The 20,702-nt window shown below is 49.8% G+C and overlaps 1 protein-coding gene across 1 annotated transcript in view; it reads right to left on the bottom strand.

The window, feature by feature from the left end:
• Positions 1–20,702, bottom strand: part of EIF2S3 (eukaryotic translation initiation factor 2 subunit gamma) — a 438,788-nt gene that overhangs the window by 206,484 nt on the left and 211,602 nt on the right. The window lies entirely within an intron of this gene.

Genomic DNA, 20,702 nt, shown 5'->3' with positions numbered 1-20,702 from the left:
GAAAATAAATCATGTTTTAGCAGGCTGCACAGCGGATGAGCAGGCATAGGCCAGGGTGAGGAGTCGTACGGGTAAGGAAGTCACTCATAATTTAACCTGTGTGGGTTCGACTCGGGTTATTAAATTTCCCCTAAAGGTGCGAGCGCCAAAACTTTTCTCTGGAACTGTGCTGACTGCACCTCGGGTGGCAGACGGGAGGACCCGACCCGCCTTAAAGTTGTATGCGAAATCCCGAGGTGCGTGCAGAAAAAAACAAACACTCACCTGGACAGCTTCCCGCAGATCTCTTGCTTCCCGCTCTCCACTCCTCTTCCCGATGACGCGGCGGAGGCTTGGCCGGCTGGGCCAATCCCAATCCCTGGCTGGAGGCGGACGGCTGCTTCCTTCTGTGGAACTCTGCTTCGGGGGCCGCGGCGGGGAAACAAAGTGACACTGCCGGGTGGGCACCGGCTTTAGAGGTCAGCAAAAGCGCTCCACGCGCTCTAAGCGAGGCTCCTTCTCACGGCCCGAGCAGGAAGGCGGGTGCCGGCAATGCCGGACCAGATTCGGGGGCGTTCCCGAGATCGGCTTTCGGCTGACGTAGCGTGACGTAGCCAAAAGCCAAAAAATCTCGGGAACGCCCCCGAATCTGGTCCGGCATTGACGGACAGATGTGTCTTCCAATGGCTAGCCTCCATTTATGGAGCTAGCCAATGGAAGACAGGGGCGGATTCCCAGCTCCATACTATACTCATTAGGTTTTTCCTAGCACATGCGTACTTCGTACGCATTGGCTAGGCAAAACCTAAAAAAGGGCGCAAGGATGGGGTCACTGGAGGAGTAGATGGAGGCAACAGGCAAGTGTGCATTTGGGGAGCGGGATGGAAGCAACGAACTAGGAAGAGCAACACGGGGAAGGAGACAAAAAGTACACAAGAGAGAAACAGAGCACAAGTAGGGAAGAGAAGCACAAAGGCAACATAGAGCAACACAGAGGAACAAGAGAGCAACCAGGAGCAAGTGGGGGTGGGGAGAGAAGCGCATGAGGGAGAAAACTGGAAGATGTGCACTTCTTGTGGAGTGCTTAAGCAAAAATACAAAAATAGTTCCCTAACAAGGAATAGCGCAAGGATACAAATAAAGAGATTATGCTCGAGGGTAGGGATAAATACAAGATGGACAAGACAAGCCACTGAATGAAAAGCAAGCAAATAAGAGGCATATCAAACCAATTGTAAGCAACGAGCAGGCCTTAAGCTCACTGTAAATGTTTGGTAAGCCCACAATAGGTCTTTTTCAACCGGAAAACTTTAACTGTGTAGTAGGCTACACCTATAAATACATTAGGCTGCCTTTGTCTTTTTACTTTTACAGTACGTGTGTTTGAATTAAAACAGAATAAAACCTCAATACGGGTGGTGTGATTAAATCCCTGTGGTGCCTTTTCCCTTGCCCGTTTTTTGGGCGAGGGGTTCTATTGAATAACGAAATGGTTACTTACCAGTAGGAGTAGTTTTGCAGCTTGAAGAGTTTTCTGGATTCTCATGCTGTGCATTATTCCGCCATCTATTGATTGGGTCTGGAATTGTCTTTTTCTTTTCTTGTTTTGGTCGCTGTCGACCACCATTTGGTGCCAGGTACGTCTCCTGGGTGAGTCAGACGGTATATCCTGGAGGTCGACGTGTGTGGTGGTCATCTTCGGATTCTTTTTTCCGTTTTTCTTTGGTTTGTAATCCTTGAGCTGGTTTTAATGAACACTGATGTAGCCTTTTAGTTCCCCACCTGTTTGTTGTCCTTGTAGTTGAAGGCTGGGTGGGTCGCATGTGAATCCAGAAAATTCTTCAAGCTACAAAAGTACTCCTACTGGTAAGTAACCATTTTGTTTTGCAGCGTGAATCCTTTTATGGATTCATATGCTGTGCATTATATTATGTAGCTATTTCTCCTGTCTTGGGGAGGCTGTGGTGAAAGGAAGACTTTGCAAACAGGTGCTGGATCACCCTCTGTCCAATCTGAGCTTCCATATTCATCTGTATGTCCATACAATAATGATTTGTGAAGGTGTTAGGTGAAGCCCACATTGCTGCTGCTCAGGTGACATCAATGGGTACATTGGCCACGAATGCTAGTGGAATGCGCTGTCAGGTGCATTGTTAGTTCCTTTTTGGCCTTGTTCTAACATACCTGGATAGTGTGAACTATCCATCTTGCAATGGTTGCTTTTGTGATTGCAGATCCTGTGTTGGTATAAGAGTATGCAAGAAACAATTGTTTAGTTTTCCTTATTTCTTCTGTTTTCTGCAAATAATACAGTAGAGCTCTTCTTACATCCAGGCTATGGAGGTTTCTTTCTGCATTGGTTTCTGGGTTTTGGAAGAACACCCGCAGTACGATATTTTGATTTAACCGATACTGAGATACCACTTTCGGCAGAAAATGTGGGTTGGTTTTCAAGATTACTTTATCCTGTGTATTTGTAAGTAAGATTCTTGTATTGTTAAAGCCTGTAATTCACTTACTCTGCGTAGGGATGTTATCGCAATGAGAAAGACCGTCTTTAGGGTAATATGTATGATATCTGCTGCATGCATGGGCTCAAAGGGCTTTTTCATCATTTGAGAAAGCACTATAAGTTCCATGTTGGTACAGGTGCAGCTCTTGGTGAGGCTATTCTTTTGGCTCCCTCTAGGAATCTTTTTATGACTGGTCTAGTAAAAAAGGGTGTGCATGAATTTCCTCTTGTGTATGCCACTATGGCAGCCAGGTGCACCTTGAGGCTTGAAAAATGTATATTGTTGTCCAAGAGTTAAGTGAGATATGTGATAACTGTTTGTGTATTTGTGTATTTGTGGCACTTGGTTTGTTGTTTGTGGTGCACCATTTGGTATATTGTTTCCATTTTGCTGTATAGTATTTCCTTGTGGATTGTTTTCTTGCCTCTTTAAGTACTTCCGTGGTTCTTAACGGTAGATTGAGAGAACCAAATTTTGTGTATTCAGGCGCCAGGATGCTAGTTGTAGCGTCACGGGTTTCGGGTGAAAGATTTGGGCCAGTTGCCTTGTCAACAGGTCTTTTTCTGCTCTGATACTGATCATTTCTCCCTTGGATAGTTCTAGGAGAGTTGAGTACCATGTTTGCCTTGGGCAATGAGAATCATATTTGTTCCTGGCTCTTTTGCAGTACCCTTTGTATTAGGGGTATCGGTGGAAAGGCATGAACAAATGTCTGAGACCAATTTAGTAAAAGCGCATTTCAATTTGACAGGTGGTATCCGAGAGAATTTGGCCTGATATATGATGTCTCCAATTCTGGGGGCACCTTGCATCAGTCCAAACAACCCTTATGGTGTCTGGTTGTAAGTCAACCTTATAGACAAGCTATCCTAATGGTAGCATGGACTAAGCAGCCTTAAAGGCTTAACTTAAGAGGTCGTGTTAAGCGAGCTGTTTTACCAATCACAATCCTGTAATATCAAATGAAAGGACACCACACAAGTTATATATTATAAAAATATATGTATTTATTACTAGAATAATCCTCTGTACTCTTTAGGAGTGGAGAGGCACAAGCGTTTAAACAAAAGCACAGTTAAATATATGAAAGTTGCACAATTATGGATGAGGGCGGGTGGCCACTCAAACCATATATTAAGAAAGTGGTATAAGAGATACCAATCGAACAGTGGTTAAGCCTAGGGAATCGCTGGGAGCAGTCGGGACTAGCAATGTTGAAGTCGGGAAAAGCCCGCGGGATTCGGTGCAGCGCTTAAAGCACAGGCATGCACCCATGCAAAGTCAATGGTAAATGTAAATGTATAGGCATTTATATAGCGCACTACTTACCCGTAGGGTCCCAAGGCGCTTCGACCGCTGCGAAACCCTTCCTGGCTTCCCTGAGAGATGGTCCCTTAATGGGTTTCTCCAGGGTGAGACCAGGCATCCCCGGCGGTCTGGTGGGGCCGTTAGTGAAGATGAGGCAAGCTAATGCCCAGAGTTGCCGAGTGTGATCGCTGTTCAGAGTGGGCACCGAGGCGAGAGAATTATCGAGTCCGCTGACCCTGGTCCAGAAACCTGCCGTGCCGGGAATCGAACCCTGGTCCCGGGCCGTCCTCTGCTCTCGGGTCTGCCGCCTCTAACCAGTGAGCCACACTACTTCACTACTTTATGCGTAAAAGTTATAAAGTTATAGTTTAAGGATACTTCCGCTCAACCTAGAAGGACGAAACTTAAGACACATACACTAGAGGTGTATACCAGTGTGGGAACACCGGCGTTGCAGAGTTACCTCACCCACAAGAAGCGGGTGCACAGGTGCGAAGTAGTGTCTGGTTTTGTCACGCAGGTTGCTGGTGCTTGGAGCTGAAGATGCTGCAGGCGTCGAGACGAGAAGTGTCCGGTGTGATCCAAAGGTGGATCGAAGTTAAAGATGATCTGAAAGCAGAGGGGACAGAGTCTGGGTCACTCAGCAGTGACCAGGGTGGAACCAGGAAGGAACCAAGCAATGTTGGGCGCTTTCAGGTCGCTGACGGGTCGCTTCTCTCTGCTGCCACGTGGACTCTGGGGCACCGAGGATGTCCAGGAGTGGATCACGAGCTGTCCCACGCAGGCTCTCGCTGTCGGCGGTGTCGGCTTCCGGATTGGAGCAAACAACCCTTGGCAAGGGCAACCCACGCAGGATTCGAAGATGGCGTTGCACTCGGACCAGGAGGGTCAGAGCGGGTGCTCCTTTTCAGGGGAGCGAGGGCAAGTCTGGAGCAACCAGAATCACAAGTTAGTTTTCAAGGTTCGTCGGCAAGGGGCCACAAGCCAACGGGCAAGTGACCGGGCCAACGCGTTGAGCCAAAAGATGCAGAAGGGTCCCACGCAGCACTCTGTGTGTGGAGGGTGGAGCTTCGGTGCAAGAGAGGCTCAGGGCTGGGGCTTCTCAAACCCCAATGCACAGCTTCGAGGGTCACTCGGGGGCTGCACGGTCAGCGTCTCGTGGGCTTTCCAAGATGGCGGGCCCCACGCTTCAGGTCGCCTCCACGGGTCTCAGCTCTGCAGGGACTGTGGATCGGGCTGTAAGAAGGCAGGCACGCTTGGTCTTGTCGAACTCTGTCGCTCGAGTTCCGGCGGGAACTGCAACAAAGCAAACGTCGAGGTGCTGGAAGGTGCCTGTTTGCACAGGGTGGTCACTCCTTGACCACAAGGGAGATTCTTCAGTCTTCTACGTCGAGTAGGATGTCGAAGGGTCCAGAGTTTCGTTTCATAAGTTTCAGTCAGGATAATCTGAGTGCTTTGGCACTGCTCCCATTCTTATACCAATCTAGGGGGCAGGATTACCTGCTAGGTCCCCTCCTATGGGTGGGACCCAGGTAGGGGGTGGATACACCCCTTTCCCTTTGTCCAGGGTCACGCTGGGACGGGGGCTGGTGTGCCCCAGAACCGGTTTGACCGGATTATGCAAGGGGAAGCCTTGTGCTCCCCAGGCACTGTCTGGTTTCTTTCAAACCTCCCTGCTACAATCCACTATCTCCTGTCTGGGGTGGTGTGACACCTCCCTGTGACAGGAAAGCCTTTGTCCAGGCCTCCTCGGCTGAGTTTTGGTCAGCAGCAGGAGGTCAGACTCGTGTCTGTGGCAGAAGCGTCCATTTTGTGATGCGGAGGCTCTTTTAAAATCAACTGCGTTTACGCAAAGTAACATGTCTTCTCCCTCTAGAGGGGTGAAATGCTATCCCCGTCGACAGGACTTTCGAGGGGATAGTATTCCAAATCGTATGACACCTTACACGACATGTTTTGATAAAGCCAAACCAAAGTTAGCACATAACCACAATGGATTATAATGCACTTAAGAGTATATGGTATGGCATTATCCCGGAACAGCTTAAGGAGTTGTTCCCGACAGCTGCAGACAGGCTCAGCTCATGCTAGAGCACCATCTCACGTTAAACCACGCACTCTGCCTCCAGGATTGATAAGGCCTGCCATAGGAGTGACTCACAGGTTTATATGTGTCCAGATATAGGTTTAGATATAGGTATACTATATCTAAGCAAGAGGTGATTACACCAACTTGCCCCAGCTGAGTGATCAGCCAGTTGTGTCAATTTAAGAACCAGCCAGGGGTGGCAAAAGCTATGCTGCAGCCCCTGGTAGGCCTTGGATGCACCTATGCCCTTGGAACCTATAGTGCACTATATAGGGGCTGACAAGGTGTCCAGTACCAATCAGGTTATGCACCTAGGGTGCATGGAGTCCATTTTAAGGAGTGAGCAGAGAGCCTGGGGCCCTGATTAGCAGGGAACCAGGCCAACTAAGTCGAAAACCACAGCGAGAGCCTTCGTGGGACAGCTCGTGCTCCAATCCTGGTCGTCCTCGATGCCCCAGAGTCCACGTGGCAGCGGAGACAAGCTTCACAACAACCACCTGATTGCGCCCGACATCACCTGGTTCCTTCCTGGAACCATCCTGGTCACTGGCTAGTGACCAAGACTCTGTCCCCTCTGCTTTCAGGTACTCTACATCTTCGATCCACCCTTGGATCCAACCGGACCCTTCTCTCCTGGACGCCTGCAGCATCTTCATCTCCAGGCTCCATAGATCTCCAAGCCGAAACCCGAAACACTTTGGCAACTATGCCCCCGCTTCCTGTGGGTGAGGTAACAAACTAACACTGGTGCTCCTGTAGTGGTTTACACCTCTAGTGTCCTAGTTTAAAGTGGGGTAATTCTATGCCAGTCGGAAGACTTCCAAAACAGTAACTCGATAACTTTTACGCGCCATTGACTTTGCATTGGTGCATGCGTGTGCTTTAGGCACTGCACCCGTGTCCCGCGGGCCTCTCCCGACTTCATCACTGCTAGTCCCGAGTAGTCCCAGCGACTCACAACGCCCTAGGCCTTACCATTGTTAGAGAGGTGGTACTTGTACCACTATTTTAGTATATGGTTTGAGTGGCCACCGGGCCTATCCAAGATTGTGCAACTTTTGAATGTTTAACAGTGCTTTTGTTTAAACGCTTGTGCGTCTGCACTCATAAGAGTACAGAGGATTATTCTAGTAATAAATACATATTTTTTATAATTTGAATTGTGCACGTTATGCAGCGCTCCCAGTCACTTTGCCCCAACGCCACTGAAGAAAGGTTGAATCCTGAAACGCGTCTGGCGTTTAATGAAGACTGCTGTTCCTTGATGCTTCCTGCTGGGAAGCTGTCCTTTCAATAAAGCGAGTCAAAACTTACCTCCGTGTGACGTCTCTCCAAAGGGTTTCCTGTCTGTGTTGGATATAATTAGCGGCTGTCCCGGTCGCGGAGAGAAGACCACTGCTGTTGCGGATCGACGGCAGCATCACAGTGTGTTGCTACAGGATTTACGAACGGAGGCTGGCTGGTGCCCTTGCAGGGGGGAGACCGGCTCGAAGACTCAGAGAGGCGGCTGCAAAGCAGGGCAGGACCCGTCCAGGACTTTTTAGCAACTCACTTAACGGGCCATTTTAAGACAGAGAGAGGCACCCACTTGGTATTCAACACATTGCACTACATCACCCAGAAGGCTACGAGATGGCCACGCCCACTGGGGTCAGGTGGTGAAACTTGAATTGTGCACGTTATGCAGCGCTCCCAGTCACTTTGCCCCAACGCCACTGAAGAAAGGTTGAATCCTGAAACGTGTCTGGCGGTTAATGAAGACTGCTGTTCCTTGATGCTTCCTGCTGGCAGGCTGTCCTTTCAATAAAGCGAGTCAAAACTTACCTCAGTGTGACGTCTCTCCAAAGGGTTTCCTGTCTGTGTTGGATATATTTTTTATAATATATAACTTGTGTGGTGTCCTTTCATTTGATATTACAGGATTGCATATGGTAAAACAGCTGACTTCACATGCCCTCTTGAGTTTAGCCTAAGACTGCTTAGTCCATGCTACCCCTAGGATAGCTTGTCTATAAGGTTGACTTTACAACCACCACCATAAGGGATTGTTTGGACTGATACAGGGTGCCCACAAAACTGTGGACATCATACATCAGGCCAACTTCTCACAACCCTTGTGTGGAACAACCACTAGATCCTCACAACATCCTGTGGCTTGTGACCAGCTGTTGAGTCATTCCTGAAATGGGCGCATGTGTAGGCGAGTGGGATACATGAGGCGATCATGCCCATTAGCTTCATTACCTTCCTCACTGTCAGACTGTCCCCTATGGTAGAGGACTGTTTAGTTGTGGCTAGCCTGTATCCTGTTCTGTGTGGGGTAATCCCTTTCATCCTTTGTATTTAGTCTTGCTCCCAAAGGTCTTTTCTTTCTCTGGGGTTGTTGATTGTTTGTGGTTTATTGAAATCCCCAGGCTTTGTAGCGTTTAAATTGTCTTTTGAACATGATAGTGGCATATCTGTTCTGTGCGACCCTTTATTAGCCAATCGTCCAGGTATGGGTATACGTGGATTTTTTTCTTTCCTTTGGTGTGCCGCGGCCAGTCACTTTGTGAACACCCGTGGAGATGATGTTATTCCGAAAGGGAGTACTTTGAATTGGTAGTGTGTTCCGTTGTGTAGGAATCTTAGGTACTTTGTGTCTCTTGTCCATTGGGATGTGTAGATATGAGTCTGAGGCCTATTGTTGCCAGAATCACAAGTTACTTACCTTCGGTAACAATATGTCTGTAAAAAACATTAGTAGTGATAAGATTCCTTACCTTAGAATTACCGCCAGGTGTCAGACTGGATCCGGAAAGTTTTTTCGTCAGCAGTACCACTGCGCGTCGTGAGGCTCTGCGTGAGTCGTTGGCGCCGGGATGACGCCCCTGGAGCAATGCGAGCGGACGTCCGTTCTGTACACAACTTTCCGTGCCAGGAACGCAGAGCCATGCAAGAAGCTGACCACTGTTGCCATGAAACTAGGGCCCTGAAAGGTATGACAGTAACCCTAAAAATAAGTTCGCAGAACGGGGAGGATGGGTAGGGCGGTAAGGAATTTATCACTACTAATGTTTCTTACAGATATATCGTTACCGAAGGTACGTAACTTGTGCATCTGAAAGAAACAGTTAGTGATAGATTCCTTACCTTAGAATAGATACCCCAGAAATACCAACCCGGGTGGTGGGTCTGCGAACCAAGATCACACCAGAAAGTCCTGGAAAACAGAACGGCCAAAGAAGCCATCTCTCCGGACTTGGCTGTCCAGGAAGTAGTGCTTAGTAAACGTGTGCAGCGAGGCCCACGTAGCTGCCTGACAGATGTCATGCAAGGGAACTCCCCGTCCGAGAGCAGTAGTGGCTGCCGTCCCCCTGGTAGAGTGGGCGCGCAACCCCTCCACAGGCTCCTTTTTAGTCAAGGGGTGACAAGCCTTTATGCACAGAACGACCCACCGAGAGATGGTCCGCTTGTGCACAGCCCGACCTTTCTTGGCGCCCACGTAGCCAACAAAGAGCTGACCATCCACCCGGAACTGTTGTGTGCGGTCCAGATAGAAAGGGTGCGCACATTTTGGGTCCAGAAGGTGAAGCCTCTCTTCCTCTTTCGAGGGATGCAGAGGCGGAAAGAAGGAGGGCAAAGTGATGGTCTGCTCGATGTGAAAGGCAGTGACAACCTTTGGCAGAAAAGAAAGACGAGTCCTTAGAACAGGGGGTCGCCAACCTTTTCTATAATGAGAGCTACTTCTGGTCAGCGAAAAATTTCGTGAGCTACTTAAGGCCAAGCAACTCACGCATTGATCGCTTTTTTTAACAATGTGCTTGTTATCTTGTATGTTTTTGCTGATGATGTTTTAAGAATCGTCCATGTTGTCAGCACATCATAAAGTATTGATAATAAGACTTTTACTGTATGTCATCCATGTCAAATGCCCAGCACAGGGCGCCATTTTGATTTCACAGTTGCTGAAAGATGGATTGCTGCGACAGTACAGACAGGGCTTATTCTCATTATCAAGAACTTAAAGTTCAAGTGATGAGAAATAAACCAGATTCGGTGGGTTCAATATGTTTCCAAATGATCACAAACTGTTCTTCATGCAGGCCCCTAATCTGAAAGTTTACACATCAACTTGGGGGGGACGTCACCTAAAAAAAGGCCTAAATGCTAGAACATTGTTGACCGGCTACTAAATTGAGACCTTATCGACGAAAGCTACGCATGGGGCCTCGGCGAGCTACTGGTAGCTCCTGATCGACCGGTTGGAGAACCCTACCTTAGAACAACTTTGTCCGAATGGACAAAGAGAAAAGGAGGCTTAGAAGAAAGAGCCTGGAACTCACTCACTCTTCAGGCAGAGGCGATGGCAACCAGGAAAGCAGTCTTTAGAGTGAGGAGACTAAGAGGGCAACTGTGAAGTGGCTCAAAGGGAGCACACATCAGAAAAGTAAGAACTAGATTAAAGTCCCACTGAGGCATCATGAAAGGAACAGGAGGAAACGTGCGTGATGCCTGTCAAGAATCTTTACAACAGGGGACTTGAAAAGGGAAGGCTGATCTGGAAGCCTTAAAAAGGCGGAAATGGCCGAGAGATAGCCCTTGATAATGACCAGAGCAGGGCCCTGCTGGGCCAAAGAGAATAAAAAGAAGAACCTCTGAAGGAGGTGTAGGAGAGTAGGGTCTGCAATCCTATGGTCACCCCCGATTTTTGCTTTTTTGCTTCACTGGTTTACGACTTTCCCTGGCTGTGGGCCTGCTAATCAGACCCACAGCCTAGCTGTTCTCTCTCTAAATTGACAAGCATGTACCTTAGGTGCATTTACCAATTGGTACTGGGTCACCTTATCAGTCCCTGTACAGTGTACTATAGGTACCCAGGGCATAGGTGTACCCAGGGCCTACCAGGGGCTGAAGCATGTATTATGCCACCCCTGGCTGGCCATCTAAACAGACACAACTGGCTACACGACAGCTGGGGCATGGTGGTGTAATCACCCTTTGCTTTAGATATAGTATCCCTATATCTAACCCTAAAATGGACACATATATTCCAATCAGTCACTCCTATGGCAGGCCTTATCAATCCTGAAGGCAGAGTGCTCGGAATTATGTGAGATGGTGCTCTGGCATGAGCTGAGCCCGTTTGCAGCTTGCGGAACCAAGTCCTAATAGCTGTTCCATGATAACGCTATACCATATACTCTTAAGTGCATTATGAACCTCGCGGTCAAATGCTAACTTTGGTATAGCATTATCAAAACATGTCGAGTAAGGTGTCATACGAATTGGAATACTACCCCCTCGCCAATTCTGGCGACGGGGGTAGCATTCCACCCTTCTAGAGGGACACGACATGTATGTAACTGTGATCCCAGGTTAAAGTTAACTCGAGCCTCAGCATCACAAAATGGATGCTGCCACCACAGACACAAGTCTGACCTCCTGTTGCTGGGAGTCCTTCCAGCGAGGGAGGCTTGGACAAAGGGTTTCCTGCCTTGGGAGGTGCTAGCACCACCCCAGACAGGATTTTGTGTATTAGGTAGGACAGGGCTGAAAGGAATGAGACATGCCTGGGGCACACAAGGTGTCCCTGTGCATACACCGGTCAGAACCAGTTCCTGGGGCACTCCAGCCCTAGAGCTGGCGCAAGACCGGACAAAGGAAAGGGGGTGTAACCACCCCCCTTCCTGGTCCCACCCAGAGGAGGGACCTAGTCGTAGTGCAGCCCCCTTTAGCTGAATAAAGGTAGGAGCTGGTCCCATTCCAGATTAGATTACTCTTGACAACTTCTACGAAGAACTCTTGACCTTCTCCCTCCTGAACCATCAGAAGACTGAAGAATCTCCCCTATGGTCAGGGAGTGACCATCCTGCTTCGCAGGCACCATCAAGCTCCTGTGCGGTTTGCTGCAACGTCCTTCCATCCCGGAATTCGACGACCCAGCTCGACAAGACCCGGACCTCCAGACCTCTCTGACCTCTACCCACATCCACAGCACAGCTGGGACCCGTGGGTGCGAAGAGCAACGTGGAGACGGCCATCTTGAGAAACCTGCACAGCGCTTCCAGCACGACCGCCGAGGGATCCTCGAGTGAGTGCATTGGGGTTTGAGAAGCCCCACACCGACGCAGCTCCTGCACCAAAGACCAGCCCCCCAGCATCCACGAGATCTGCGTGGGTCCCTTTTGCCTGGTTGCTGCTTTTCCTGTTGTCTGGTCACTTGCCGGCTGGCTCGTGACCTCTTTGACGACGACCCGAAGATTTCACCACTGCTGGTCTGGTCCCCCAGACTGGCCCTTGCTTCCTTGTAAAGGAGAAGCACCCCGGACCCTCCTGGTCTGCACCAGACGCCATCTTTGTTCCACCGCGTGGCTTGCATTAGCCAAGGCCTGTTGTCCCGATCGACGATCCGACACCACCAACAGCAGCAGACTACGTGGGACAGCTCGTGCCTCCAGCCTGGTCGTGAAGAACAGCTCCTGGTCCACGCAGCTACAGAGAGAAGCAACCCTTCCTTAACCTGGCTGCGGCGACAGCATCTGGTTCCCTCCTGGTTCCAGCACCGTTACTGGCTAGTGACCGAGACTCTGTCCCCTTCCCTTTCAGGACTTCTTCTTCTAAGTTCCATCCTTGGAACCACCGGACTCCTCCATCTGGCTGCCTGCCAGCAACTCCTTGTTTCAGGCATCACCAGGATCAACGCAGCAAACCCGACGCAACTTCAGCCCTATGCACCCGCAGCCTGTGGGTTAGGTAACTAAAGCTTCTAGGTGCTGAAATCTGTGTAATTTAATTTAATTTAATAACGATTTCTAAAGCGCCTGGTGACCCAAGGGCATCCCCGCGCTATGAGATTTGTGATCCTGTTGAGGGGGAAGAGAGGGAGGGGAGACCGACAAGGGGACTTCATTTAGGGAACAAATGAGTCTTTAATTTCTTGCGGAATACCAGGTAGTTAGGTTCAAGTCTGAGGGAGCGGGGAAGAGCGTTCCATCCCGTAGCTGCTGCTGTGTACACTATCCTAGTGTCCAGGTCCACTGTTGCTTTCCCTCCATCCAGCCGGGTTCGTCCGGAATCCGTAACTTTCTAAACTGTAAGACCCATAGACGTTGGTACGCATCGCGCGTGAGAGTTTCCACTCTGCACGTGAGTCCCGTGGGCCTCCTGCTCCTTACTTACCTAGTTTGTAGCGTAGTCATCACAGCGATCTTCCAGCCTCTGGATCCTCTTACAGTACTTTCCTTTCTCGCATTCCATTGTATTGAGTATATGGTTTGTCGTGCCCCTAAGGCTCTCGGGTAAATATTGTGCGAACTCGTATTTCTTTCATAGTATTGTCATGAGCTTAGCCCTCTAACCTCATAAAGAGTTCAGAGGTGTATGTTAGTTAATAAATATCTGTTTATTTTCATAACAACCTGTGTGGTGTCCTTTCATGTGGTATTCAAGGGGTTATATGTGGTAAAACAGCTGACTTCACATGCCAAAAGAGTTTAGCCTAAAGACTGCTCTTGTCCACGCTACTAGGAAGGCTGGTCTATAAGGTTGACTTTACAATCAATCACCATAAGGGTTGTTTGGACTGATACAAGGTGATCACTAGAACTAGTGAGCATCATATATCAGGCCAACTTCTCACAAGAGGCAGAAATGGGATCCACATCCTTTGCTGTGCACCATGCCACAAACTTATTCCACCTGCAGGCGTATACCGTCTTAGTGGAGGGACGCCTGGCTGCCAAGATAACATTACAGACTTTGGGAGGCAGATCGAAAGACGTCAACTGCTTTCGCTCAATCTCCACGCAAGGAGGTGGAGACTGGACCGTTTCGGGTGGAAGACCGTCCCCTGCTGCTGGGCAGATGATCCTCCCGAAGAGGCAGACGGATCGGGGGATGGATGCTCATACTGAGTAGCTCGCGATACCATACTCTTCTAGCCTAGTCCGGAGCCACAAGGATGACTTGTGCCCGGTCGCGCCTGATCTTCAGCACTCTGGGCAGAAGTGGTATAGGCGGAAAGGCATACAACAGACCACAACTCCACTCGCGAGAGAAAGCGTTGCCAAGCAAGTGCCGCCTTGGAAATTCCAACACACAGAAATGATGACATTGCGCGTTCTCTTCAGTGGCAAATAGATCTAACCAAGGCTCTTCCCCACTATTGAAAGAGACCGTGCACCACGTCCGAGTTCAGACACCATTCGTGATCCATCATGCATCGGCGGCTGAGTTTGTCCGCCCTAGCGTTCAAAGAACCTGCCAGGTGTTGAACCACCAGGGACATTCTCTGATGTTCCAGCCAAGCCCAGAGGCGCAGAGCCTCTTGTCAAAGGGTCCACGACCCCACCCTGCTCTGTTTGTTGCAGTACCAAATGGCGGTGGTGTTGTAGGTGAACACCTGCACTACTCTCCCCATGACAGAAGGAAGGAATGCCTTCAGTGCAAGTCAGATCGCTTGATGCTCCAGATGGTTGATGTGGAGCTTGGACTCCGCCGGAGACCAGAGGCCTCTGATCTCCGCCTTCCTCATGAAGCAAAAGACACACAATAATGGATGGAATGCAGAACAAATCAAAACATTCACCCCCAGTCAGGAGACCTGGGTTAAATCCATCATATTATTGCTCACCTTGCCACCCCAGTTTAGACCTGGCCATATGCAAATCAGTCTTGACCCTGTGCCTCATGGGAACAGTCCAGCCCGAACTGCCAAGCCAGGTCCTACCTGGACCGGAAACAAGCATCCTAGGACCGGTTTCGGGGTGTCACCCTTCTTCAGCCAGGATAGTGTGATTCCAGTGGGACACAGTGAGCCCAGGACCCACGTCTGGGCATACCTGGCGCACTTCGGACGAGAAAGCAAAAGACACACAATTGATGGACAGAATGCAGAACAAATCAAAACATTCACTCCCAGTCAAGAGATCAGAGTTAAATCCATCATTCTTTTGCTCACCATACCACCCAAGTTTAGACCTGGCCATATGCAAATCAGTCTTGACCCTGTGCCTCATGGGAACAGTCCAGCCCAAACTGCTAAGCCAGGTCCTCCCTGGACCAGAAACAAGCATCCTAGGACCGATTTTGATGGATCACCCCTCTTCAGCCAGGATAGCTTGATTCCAGCGGCACAGTGAGCCCAGGACCAGGGAGGACCTGGCTTGGCAGTTCGGGCTGGACTGTTCATATGAGGCACAGGGTCAAGACTGATTTGCATATGGCTGGGTTCAAACTGGAATGGAATGTGAGCAAAGAAACAATGGATTTAGGCCCAGATCTCTGTACTGGGGCGAATGTATGCCATTGTTCTGCATTCTGTCCATCAACTATTCTTTTTGCATTTGTCCCACATGTGGCCGCCCCATCCCAGAAGGGATGCGTCCGTCACAACTGTATGTTCCAGTAGGGGGAAGGAAGAGGGATCTGCCATTGACCCAATCGCTATTCGTGAGCCACCACTGCAATTGCCGTGCAGTGCCCTCCAAGATTTAAACGTGATCCGAAAGGTTACCCTGATGCTGTGACCACTGGAACTTCAGGTCCCACTGCAGAGCCTGCATATACCATCTGGCATGATCCACCAGCAGGATGCAGGAGGCCATCAGACCCAGTAGTCGAAGGGTCATCCTGGACCCGGGACAGAGGCTGAAAGATCGGAATCATAGCCTGAATGTCCCGGACTCACTGCTCGGGAGGATAAACCAGAAGCTGAACCGAGTCCAGACCGCTCCGATGAAAAGGAGCTTCTGTGAGGGAATCGGGTGCGACTTCGGCCCGTTTATGGAGAACCCCAGCAAATGCAGGAGGTCGGCCGTGGTCTGGAGGTGAGAGACAACTGCCTGAGGCGAGCCCGCCTTCAACAGCCAGTTGTCGAGATAGGGGAAGACTGAAACCCCTGATCTGCGCAGATGAGCTGCGACCACCGCCATCACTTTCATGAACAGCCGAGGAGCACTGGTAAGGCAAAAAGGGGGCCTGGTGAACTGAAAGTGCTTGTGGCCTACCGTGAATCCCAGGTAGTGCCTGTGGGCAGGCAGGACGGGAATATGAAAATAGGCGTCCAGCAAGTCCAACGCCACCATCCAGTCTTGCGAGTCCAGGGCAGACAAGACCTGAGCAAGTGTGAGCATCTTGAACTTATCCTTTATGAGGAAGCAATTGATGTTCAGAAGGTCTAAGATAAGACGCAGGCCCTTGTCCTTCTTTGGAACCAGAACGTTGTGTGAATAACAACCACTTTTTTTTTTAAGTGTTTTTATTGCAGACAAATAAATGACATATAAACATTTGTTCCGAGTGCCATGGCTCTCCGGTATGGTCCGCACCATTTGTAAAGTAAACTTCACACAGCCTTTTAGCCCACATCCAGAGTGCTAAACTAGAACTCACAAAAAGAGACCATGACATTTGCTCGGCAAAATTATCCTGCATCTGCTTTCCTTTTTCTTCCCAACCCCTAATCCCAACACTTAAATGGCACTAATGCTCGCACGACAGGGTGAGCAGTACTATGAGAAGCATGTGGCTCACCTCCCGCCTACTAGCCTCCTTGCGTAATTGCCTCATAGAAACATACCCATGTGTACTTCCTTTGAAGCTCGGGGGCTACCCCTATCAGTCCTCCATCCTGAATATCACTTCTGCAACCTGCTACGCCCAGTCCCCCTACGTGCTAATACCAGTGCCCTTAGTTACCCCACCCATACCCTCCCCCTGCTAACTTCTGGTGTGGGCCCAATGTCAGTATTTCTACTCTTAACTGAAAGAGACTTGTAGGATCATTACTCGTCTACTCTTGTATCACCTGGAACTGCATTCGATGCTTGCCCTCCCTCGTCCTCTTCGGCTTCCAGATAATTGCGTAACATGCGTACTAATTCTTCCCATGCTTGTGCCATGGCCATACTCTTATCATTAGCTGTGCGGGCTGCCTGTCGAAGTCTAACTGCACCCTCACTACGGGCCCATTTAAATAATTTGTTCGCCCACCGTTTGTGAGAAGGACCCTCTCTCGATTTCCAATGCCAGGTTATTTCCCTCTGGGCTAAGATTAGACCCAGATCAGTGAATTTGCTAGTTATTTTGTTCCTTTTCGTATGAGGGAACCACAGCAACAAACAAGTCGCCTTATCATACTCCATCTGCTGATCTGTGATCTCAGTAAGAAGTGCGCCTACCTTCGACCAATAGTCCCCTAAACGCGGACAGTCCCAGAACATATGCTCTAGTTCCACGTCAGGCAACGAGCATCTAGGGCACGCTGCATCCTGCGCCTGGAAATATCTCTGTATCTTCCCCGGTGTAAGGTAGGCTCTGTGCACTATGAAAAAATGCACTTGTTGGAACCGGGCATTCCTACACCCCTTCCATGTTAGTTGTAGAATATGCCCCCATGTTGCTTCCGGTATAGGTTTTCCCACACTCGCCTCCTACTTTTGTTTTAGGACCGTCAGTGGTTCCAGCCCCTCGTGCAACATCCGAGAATGCAAGCACGTGACCGCCTTGACGGTGCCTGCCGCCATCACCACATATTGGCAAGCCATTGTGGTCTTCGGCTTCGCTTGCCCAGACTTCCAGTGCTTCCTGTTCGCTGTTGTAATAGCCATGTGCAGGAGGAAGCTCCCATCGGGGATGCCGAACTGGTCCTGTATCGCCCGGAAGGCAGTAACTCTCCTTCAGAGTATAAGTCTCCTACCATAAGAAGTCCCATTGCTTCCCATTCCGCGAGCGGAGACCAGTCCGCACCGTGCGGTAAGGCTGTTAACATGCCCAGCGGGATTTTTGGTGCGTAAGGGTGCAACACTCCCGCTCTCCTCAGGCTTTTTTTCCAGCACAACCTCAGTGTCTTTTCCTCTAGGGTCAGGTCCTGTAGCGCAAGCTGTTGTTGCATGATATACGAGAGAACATGCCTCTGCACTCCTTCCCCTCGGGCATGGCATGGGCCCCTAAATTCCCTAGCAACATTCAGTGTTAGGATCTGCAGCTGCGCCACTATGTAGTAAAGTTCGAAGTTAGGAACTGCCAGTCCCCCCTCCGACTTTGGCCTCAACAGCGTATTTAGTGCCACACGCCGCCGTCCATGCCCCCACAGGAAGTCGATGGTTAGCGTCCGCAATTCCTTGAAGAAACGCGGAGGTACCCATATTGTGGGCTGCTGAATTCATATCTGTGCATAGAATAAATAGCAGTTACCTCCTTAGCGGCGGTTGCCAGTGCCAGCTGCAGCAGTCTGAAAGAGAGTTCTGAAAACAGCCTGTCCTACAGCGGCTTGCTGCTTGGAGTGTACATCTACGCAGTAGTGTTTGGTAAATGTATGTATGGTGGACCATGTGGCTGCCCTACATATATCCTCTAGAGGAATGTTACCTAGGAAAGCCATGGATGCCCCTAGCTTGTGTGTGGAATGCACTCTTGGGGGAACTGTTAAAGTGTGTTTAGCTTTTTGATAACAGATTTGTATGCACTTAACAATCCATCTGGCTATACCTGATTTGGAAATAGAGTTGCCTTTGTGTTGTGGAGAGAAGGCAACAAACAGTTGTTTAGTCTTTCTAAAGTCTTGTGTCCTGTCGATGTAATACAGGAGAGCTCGTTTAACATCTAAGGTGTGCAGTGCCCGGTCTGCCACTGAATCTGGGTTTGGAAAGAAAACTGGCAGTTCTATGGTTTGATTAATGTGGAACTGCGAGACCACCTTAGGCAGGAATTTGGGGTTGGTGCGCAGCACTACCCTATTAGCATGAATTTGCAGGAAGGGCTCTTGAATTGTTAGGGCTTGAAGCTCACTAACTCTTCCTAGCGATGTGATGGCTATCAGAAAGGCCACTTTCCATGTAAGAAACTGTATCTCACAAGAATGAAGAGGCTCAAAGGGTGGTCCCCATGAGCCGGGTGAGAACGATGTTTAGATTCCAGACAGGTGAAGGAGGGTGTCTGGGAGGGATCACTCTTTTGAGTCCTTCCAAGAAGGCTTTAATGGCCGGCACTTTGAAGAGGGAAAGATGCTGCCTGTTTTGAAGATAAGCTGCTATGGCGGCCAAATGTATCCTAATGGAACTATACGCCAGATTGCATCGATATAGATGCAGCAAATAGCATACGATGTTTTGCGTGGACGCATCTAGCGGATTAATGTCATTATTGGAACAGTAGATGACAAATCGTTACCATTGTGCTGCATAGCACGCCCTAGTTGTAGGTCGCCTTGCCTCCTTGATGATGTTCATACAGTCAGGGGGCAAGTTGAGGTAGCCAAACTATGACCTCAGGAGCCAAATCGCAAGGCTCAACTGTTGCGGATCTGGATGCTGTATGTCTCCATGGCTCTGAGTGAGGAGACTGGGCATAAGGCGTAGCCGCTGGTGAGGCACCACTGAAAGTTCCAGGAACGTGGTGTACCAAGCCTGTCGTGCCCACGTTGGAGCAACCAGGATGAGCGTCATGGAGTGCTGCCGCAGTTTGCGCGCCACTAGCGGTATGAGCGGAGCTGGGTGAAAAGCGTACGCAAATCTGCCTGACCAGTTCATCCATATCGCATTGCCCTGAGACTGCGGGTGTGGGAACCTGGCGGCAAAGTTTTGGCATTTTGCGTTCTCCTTTGTGGCGAAGAGGTCTATCTCTGGATGACCCCACTGCTGGAAATATGGTTGGAGCACTGAGGGGTGAATCTCCCACTCGTGCATTTGATGACTGTGCCTGCTGAGCAGGTCCTCCATCTGGTTGTCCTTGCCCGGGAGATGTTCCGCCATGAGGAAGATGTTCCGCCATGAGGAAGATGTTCCTTTGGATGGCCCACTTCCACATGCTCTGGGCTAGATGAGATAGCTGCGGGGAGTGTGTGCCTCCCTGCTTCTGGATGTAATACATGGCAGTCATGTTGTCCGTCCGGATCAACACGACTTTGTTGCACAGGTGCAATTTGAACGCTTTCATTGCCATGAAGATTGCCATCAGCTCCAAAAGATTGATATGCATCTTTTGCTGCTGTGACGTCCATAGTCCCTGCATAGTGTAATGGAGGACATGAGCTCCCCAGCCCTGGAGAGATGCGTCCGTCGTCAGCACTTCTTGTGGGACAGGCTCGTGGAACGGTCGTCCACTGCACAGGTTGTGTGTGTTCCAACAATGCAGAGAGTTGTATGCACGACCGGTCACCAACACTAGGTCTTTTAAATGCCCATGAGCCTGGTTCCACTGTCGTGCTAAGCATTCTTGAAGGGGACGCATGTGTAGCCTCGCGTGCGGGACTATGAATATGCAGGATGCCATCATACCGATCAGCTGCATGAATACTTGCGCTGGGAGCGATTGCTGGGGCCTGAATTTCTGAATCAGCAGCTGCATGCTGTTGACTCTGGCAGAGTTTGGCTGTGCTGTTGCCGTCAGAGTGTTTATTGTTGCCCCTAGGTACTGTTGAACATGAGCGGGCTGAAGGTACGACTTTTGGTAGTTTAGTGAGAATCCTAGACTGTGTAGTAGGTGAATTGTACGTGACATGTGGCTGGCACACTGCTGGGCGCACTTTGCTTGAACAAGCCAGTCGTCCAGGTAGGGGTAGACATGGATGTGCTGTCTCCGAAGGTGCGCAGCCACAGTTGCTAAGCACTTGGTGAACACCCTGGGGGCAGTGGTGACCCCGAAAGGCAGGACCTTGAATTGGTAATGCTGATCGTTGATGGTGAATCTGAGATATTTCCTGTGACTTGGGTGAATGGGAATGTGGAAATATGCATCCTTGAGGTCCAGGGTTGCTAGGAAGTCGCCCTGGCTGAGCAATGGTAGGACCTGCTGTAAGGTTAACATATGAAAGTGTTCTGACAGTATGTATT

The sequence above is a fragment of the Lissotriton vulgaris genome, chromosome 8 (assembly GCF_964263255.1).
Source record: "Lissotriton vulgaris chromosome 8, aLisVul1.2, whole genome shotgun sequence".
Taxonomy (NCBI): Eukaryota; Metazoa; Chordata; class Amphibia; order Caudata; family Salamandridae; genus Lissotriton; species Lissotriton vulgaris.
The sequence above is the reverse complement of the archived record's forward strand: the minus strand, read 5'-3'. Positions and strand labels throughout refer to the sequence as shown.